At 43.5% G+C, this 6,988-nt stretch overlaps 1 protein-coding gene across 1 annotated transcript in view; it reads left to right on the top strand.

Annotated features, from left to right (window-relative positions):
* The first annotated feature begins 1,618 nt into the window (after window positions 1–1,618).
* KLF8 (Kruppel like factor 8) overlaps window positions 1,619–6,988 on the top strand; it is a 347,022-nt gene continuing 341,652 nt past the window's right edge. Inside the window, 1 exon segment of the mRNA XM_027534127.1 lies at window positions 1,619–2,237. The gene's annotated coding sequence lies outside the window, so the exon portion shown is untranslated.

Below are 6,988 nucleotides of genomic sequence, written 5' to 3'. Positions count from 1 at the left end.
GAGGCCCACCATGGGTAGAACCAGGTAGAAAGAAAAGGAAGTACAAAGTTCCTCAGGTCAGACAGATCCTAGCATATGGGTATAAAAAGGAGATCAGTGTTGCTGTTGCTGTTCTGTTCAGCCACCCAGTCATGCCTGATTCTTTGCAACCCCATGGACTGCAGCATTCCAGGCTTCTCTGTCCTCCACCACCTCCTGGAGCTTGCTCAAACTCATGTCCATTAAGTCGGTGATGCCATCCAACCCCAGTGTTGCTAGAGGAGAGTATACAATGTTTTTATAAATCACATCAAAGAGGTAGGCAGGGGCTGGATATATTGATGGTGGTGTCTGGGACCAGGAAGGGCTTCCTAGATGGTGCTAGTGGTAAATAATCTGACTGTCAATGCAGGAGATACAAGAGGTGGGCTGGATCCCTAGGTGGGGAAGATTCCCTGGAGGAGGGCATGGCAACCCCTCCAGTATTCTTGTCTGGAGAATCCCATGGACAGAGGAGCTTGGAGGACTACAGTCCATGGGGTCGGAAAGAATGGGTCACAAGTGAAGTGACTTAGCATGCATGCATGGGACCAGGAAATGGCGAGCCATTTTGGACAAATTTTAAAGAATGGCCAACAGGATTTATTGAAGAACTGGATATGAAGCACAAAAGAAAAAGATTTAAGGATTCAGTTCAGTTCAGTTCAGTAGCTCAGTTGTGTCTGACTCTTTGTGACCCCATGGACTGTAGCACATCAGGCCTCCCTGTCCATCACCAACTCCCGGAGTTTAGTCAAACTCATGTCCATTGAGTTGGTGATGCCATCCAACCATCTTATCCTCTGTTGTCCCCTTCTCTTCCCTCCTTCAATCTTTCCCAGCATCAGGATCTTTTCCAATGAGTCAGTTCTTCACATCAGGTGACTAAAGTATTGGAGTTTCAGCTTCAACATCAGTCCTTCCAATGAATATTCAGGACTGATTTCCTTTAGGATGGACTGGTTGTATCTCCTTGCTGACCAAGGGACTCTGAAGAGTCTTCTTCAACACCACAGTTCAAAAACATCAATTCTTTGGCACTCAGCTTTCTTTATAGTCCAACTCTCACATCCATACATGACTACTGGAAAAACCATAGCTTTGACTAGATGCACCTTTGTTGGCAAAGTATTGTCTCTGCTTTTTGGCCTGAACAACCAGATGTTCCCATTAACCGGAAGGGAGAAAGACATTAAACATGATTTCTGATGGGTCATTCTAGAGTTCCACTAATACCTGTGGATGGGACCTCAGGGTCCTCCTCCAACTTTGAGCAGCCTAATTATGGAGTGGGGCGCTCCTTTTGGCTAAGAGCAATGAAGCACATTTTGGGGAATCCCCGCCTTCTCCCTTCTGATTGTATTCATAAACCTGGAGATTTACACAGATGAGATAGAGAAGACTGAGCACATTGGGCCAGGCAAAACGGAGAGTCCCCAGGCACAAGAAATCTTCTGTAGACACTTCAGTACAGAAACTATGAGATTGGGCGGCGCCAAGGAGGGCGCTGCAGGAACCTTCTTGGCGATCTGGAAGCCTAGAGAACCATTTTTTTTTTTTTTAAACTAGAAACAAAGTAAAGAAAAGAGATGGGGTGGGGTTTGGTGGTCTGGCCCGCCGGAAGGAGCTTGGGTGGAGCCGACTGTGCAAGCTTCAGGGCAGAGGGTGAGAGAAGGCCGCCACTAGCAACTAACAGCAGCTACCTAAACTCAACAGAGAGGTCGGAGGTATTGTTGGAAATGCCACGAACCCCGTGATTCTGTCTGCCCGCCAAAGAGAGATGAAAACCCAAGTTGTGCGGTGCAGCTTTAAAGGGGCTGGTGATTGACAGAATGTGTAGCAGTGGATGGGGTGGAGCCGCTGGGTGGGGTCTGGGACAGGCAGCTGGGAGAAACCAAAAGGAAGAAAAAAGAAAACCGTAGCCCCTGAAATCGCTAATACCAGGGGGAAGCTAGCCAGAAAGGGAGGACAGGAGGGTTTTAGAGCTCACCTCCATTCCTACCCTGATCAACTCTCTCAGACCTTTCTATCTCCTTTTGAGATAATTAAAACCTGCTGTACACCGGCCCTAGTCGGTGCCCTTTCCTAACTCCACTGAATTAGATTTGTAGTACGAGTGAGTGAAGACCCCCGGTCCACCACCTCAACCCCGGCCCCGCCCCATCGGCCTGGCCCGGGGCTGGGAGCAGAGGATGCCTTTGGAGGCGCAGAATCCGAAAGTAAGTCCCTTTCATTTTGTTTACCCCCCCTCTCCCCTTCCTTTTGCTGCCCTCACTGGGGTATTCTCTGGGCGGCAAAGAGCCACCTTACCGAAGGAGACTCTTTCAAGGAGGACACAGAGGGTTGGACCGGGTAGGGTGGGGTAAGAAGGGGAGGGGAACGGAGGAGGGGTGGCGCTTTAAAGCCTAGAGGAGCTGCCATCCACCGGATAGGAAGCTCAGAGTTTGCTGGTTGTTTGATTACAGCCTTGATTTCCTCTCCTGCCCTTAGAGCCTCGACTTACCCCTCCAGGCATTTTTTTTATTTTTGTCACAATCCACAGTGTTATCTGGCTGCTTAAAGCTTCTAGCTGTGAGTTGGGAGGGCTCCATCTTGCCCAGCTTCTTAAAGCGGCAGTGCACCAGTTCTGATGTGGGAAATACTGAAAATTCGATTTCGAAAAGGATGGCATTGACTCATCTTTACTATGACACAAGGTGTGTTGGGGGAATTTGTACGGAGAGGCAAGTTTTTCCTCCTTATACCAGCCTCCAAACTTGTTCTAATATCCAGTTGATTCTCAGGAGGCGCATCCTGGGCTATGCTGCCAAGTTGTACATTAGTTAACTGCAGAGTCAACTGGCCTTGCAGTTTTAGCTCAAGAGGAAAATTTATCAAGATTTGAAAAAATAATTTATTTTACAAATATTTATCAAAAGCTAGGTTCATTGTCTGTGACTAATCCCACTGCTGAATGTCTGTAATATGTCAGGACAATGTAGAGTGATGTCACTGACTCCTTTATTAACAGATTGGTGGCCAAGGTTTCTTTCTAGAGTCGAATGTTGAATTTGATTTCAGCATTTATCAAGCATGTGTCACGTGAAGGTTCCCATTATTCATCTTTATTGTCTTGTCTTTAGTACCAAGCATCCATATGCCCTAACCCAAGTGATTGGGAGATTCAGCTGAAAGAGATAGGAACTCAAGTCAAAATGGCATGCAAAGAGAGAAGGGCAGGATGTTTCAATAGGGAAGCTAAAGGCTACCTTGACTGATCTGTTATTCCCATGTCCATGTCCAACCTGGAAGATTGTCTTGGGCAGGAGGGCTTTACCAGCTCCCTTCTGCTGTTAAATAAAAGAACTAGTGTGGTGGAAACTTGTTAGAAGGCCTCATACAGATCAGTGGCATCTCTTCCAAGTTTATTTTTCTTATGTTTCTGCTTAAGGAGGATGGCAGGTCTGGATGGAGCCTAATGATATCCTGCATGTCAAAGATAATAAAATATGTTGTTTGAGGTTTTAGGTCTAATATTTTACTCTGGATGTCTTTTTTTTTTTTTTTTAAGGTATGAATTGTCTGTGTGTATCTACGCATTTCTATTTGGTCAATGGAATGCCATAGCTTCTAGCACTCTGCAGTTTACCAGTTCAGCTATCTCTGGTATTAAATACAAGGCAGAGACCCTCTCTTTTTTAATGTGCTAGGTTTCAGTGCATCCCCAGTGTCAACTCCCATTAAGGGCATGGACTGGTTTTAGGTTTCTTGGCACCATTTATTAAAGCACCTTCCTCCATCCCTTCTTTTCTCAATTGGTTTTCTAAACCCCAAAATGACCTTATTCTGAATGGCCATGACATTGAATCCACTGGATTCAGATAAAAAAGAAAGCCTCAGTGTTCTTTCTCTATAAAGTCACTTGTCTGCTGCTGCTGCTAAGTCACTGGTCTATGGGGTCCTAAAAACAAAGGAAACATTAATTCAACTGGAACCCTCCTGGCTACTTTTACCATTGGGAGTACAGTCCTGCTCTAGAGTCAAGAGCCACTTGTACTTGTCACTCACACTAAAATCTGCTACCCACACCCTGGCATGGAGAGTGGGAAGAAACTGTGTGCTGACTCCACAGCCAACCTTCTAAATTTGATAAGCATGGAATATGTTAGGTATTGCTGTGCTTCCATTTTAATATTTGATTGTCCCTTTGTGTTCATGTTGGTTTTTCTTTGAGAGAGTTTCTAGATGCAGGATATAGCTGTCATAAAATATGGTTGATGAAATATGGTTAATCTCTTCCTAAGACAGTGAAAATTTTGTGAACCCACTAACAGTTATTATAGGCAAGCAGTACAAAAGTAATGGCAATAGCATTAGGAAATGGCAACCCACTCCAGTGTTTTTGCCTGGAGAATCCCAGGGATGGGGGAGCCTGGTGGGCTGTTGTCTCTGGATTGCACAGAGTCGGACACAACTGAAGCGACTTAGCAGCAGTACAAAGGTTTCAAGTGACTTTTCCAGAGAAATTAGTTTGTTGTCATTCATTCTGCTTTCTGGGCTTGCAGACAGTTTCTGTCTACACAGAGGCAAAAGGGCTTCATAAGAAATAATTGCAGAAAGAACACTTTGTCCTCTCTCTCTCTCTCTATGTCACAAGCAGTAGTTTCAATCCCCCAACTCCTCTTCTGGAATCTGGTAGCCTAGGCTGTTCTTGCTTAGACTAGTATAGCCTATGCCTACATTTACTTTGGTCTGAGTTCCTTCCTGGTTTTTTCTCAGCGTTCAAGGATAAGGACATATGAAAGACAAAGGTGTCAATAGGAAAGTACATTGTGTTATGAGATTCATTCATTAATTAATTCAGCAAATACTTACTGAGAACCTACTCTGTGCCATCACTGCACAAGACTCTGGAGAGTCTGCAAGACAAGTCCCTTGCCTTTTTGGAGACTGTATTCTAATGAGGGTATGTTAGTGGATGGGTTTTTTTGAGGGGAGGGGGCGTTGAATAAGATAGCAGAGGGACTGGGGAGAGCTATTTAATGAACAGTCAAGGAGGGCTTCTCTGATATGATGATTTTAAAGAATATATATGAATAAAGTGAGAGAACTAGCCATGAGAATACCCAAGGGAAGAGTATTCTTGACAGAGAAAATAGAATTTCAAAGGCTTGACGTGTTCAAAGAATAGCAAAGCCAGCATCACTGGAGTGAAGAGGAGAGTGGTAGCACATGATTTTAGAGAGACAGAGAAGTGCCAGATCTTATGCTGCTGCTGCTGCTAAGTCGCTTCAGTCTTGTCCGACTCTGTGCGATCCCATAGAGGGCAGCCCACCAGCCACCCCCCCACCCCCCCCCCCACCCCCGTCCCTGGGATTCTCCAGGCAAGAACACTGGAGTGGGTTGCCATTTCCTCCTCCAATGCATGACAGTGAAAAGTGAAAGTGAAGTCGCTTAGTCATGTTCGACTCTTAGCGACCCCATAGACTGCAGCCTACCAGGCTCCTCCATCCATGGGATTTTCCAGGCAAGAGTACTGGAGTGGGTTGCCATTGCCTTCTCTGGCCAGATCTTATAGGACCTTGTAAATACTTTGGATTTTGTTCCGAGTGAGATAGGGAGTCATTTTTAAAGAAGATAAATAATCAACAATTATTATATTTAAAATTCTACTCTTGTAAGGATAAATCTTCAGTTGTTCATCTTAACACAATCAAGATAGATTATGATTTTATGATTTTGATATTTGAATTTATGATATTATGATTTGAAAAAATTAGTAAGCTTATTGCTGAATTCATGTAACTAATTTAATTTTATACTAGCCATTGTTTCATAACAATTATCTGAAAAAGATTTCAAACATATTTGAAACTACTGAAGTACAAAAAATATTTTCAGCATAATTAAAAAAATCACAATAAATTTATTAGCACTAGAAGAATGCTTAACCTTGTTAAGAAAACATTCACAAGATTGTATAGCACTGTTTTACTCTAGCATGAAATTGTGAAAATTATTCACTTGAATGCTTTATTTTTTTTTAATTTCAGTCTCGCTGGCACACATAATTTCACGTAGATTATATACTATTCTTCTCCTCAAGTTCTTCCCAGTAGGGAAGTGTGTTTCATGTATCATTTCATTTAATCCTCACAATAACCTTGTGAGGTAAGCAATATTATCATTTACATTCTACAGAATAGGAAACTGTGGCACAGGAATGTAAAGTGCCTTACCAAAGGACACAGAGCCAGTAAGTTAAAGAGGATTCATTCTCTCCCATACCTTCTGAAAAGTTGTTCCATCAGCTTTGTTTTCTTCAATTCCTTTTTCTTTGGTTCTTCCACCCATCCAACCATTCCTACCTAATATAGATAACATTTATTGAATACCTGAAAGTGCAAGTGAAAGTTGCTCAGTTGTGTCGACTCTTTGCAACCCCATGGACTATGCAGTCCATGGAATTCTCTAGGCCAGAATACTGGAGTGGGTAACCCTTTCCCTTCTCCAGGGGATCTTCCCAGTTCAGGGATCGAACCCAGGTCTCCTGCATTGCAGGCAGATTCTTTACTACCTGAGTCACAAGGGAAGCCCAGGAATACTGGAGTGGGTAGCCTATCCCTTCTCCAGTGGATCGTCTCAACCCAGGAATAGAGCTGGGGTCTCCTGCACTGCAGGTGGATTCTTTACCAACTGAACTATCAGGGAAGCCCTATTGAATACCTAATCTGTGCCAAGCCCTCTATTGAACACTTTGCATTTATCAATTCATATATTGTTCACCATAATCCTATGTAGTAGGTACTGTTGTATTCCCAATTTTTCAGTTAGGGAAATTGGGACAGAAAAATCAAGCAACTTGCTCAAGTTTATACAACTTGGAAAGAGCAGATGTGAGATTTGAACCCAGGTCTATAAAGTCTACACCTTGATTATTATGCTTTACTGCCTAGTCTTTAGCTTGCAAACACATTTATTTCCTAAGTCA

Source organism: Bos indicus x Bos taurus, chromosome X, assembly GCF_003369695.1.
Source record: "Bos indicus x Bos taurus breed Angus x Brahman F1 hybrid chromosome X, Bos_hybrid_MaternalHap_v2.0, whole genome shotgun sequence".
Classification (NCBI taxonomy): domain Eukaryota; kingdom Metazoa; phylum Chordata; class Mammalia; order Artiodactyla; family Bovidae; genus Bos; species Bos indicus x Bos taurus.
This window is presented reverse-complemented; position numbering and strand designations above follow the sequence as displayed.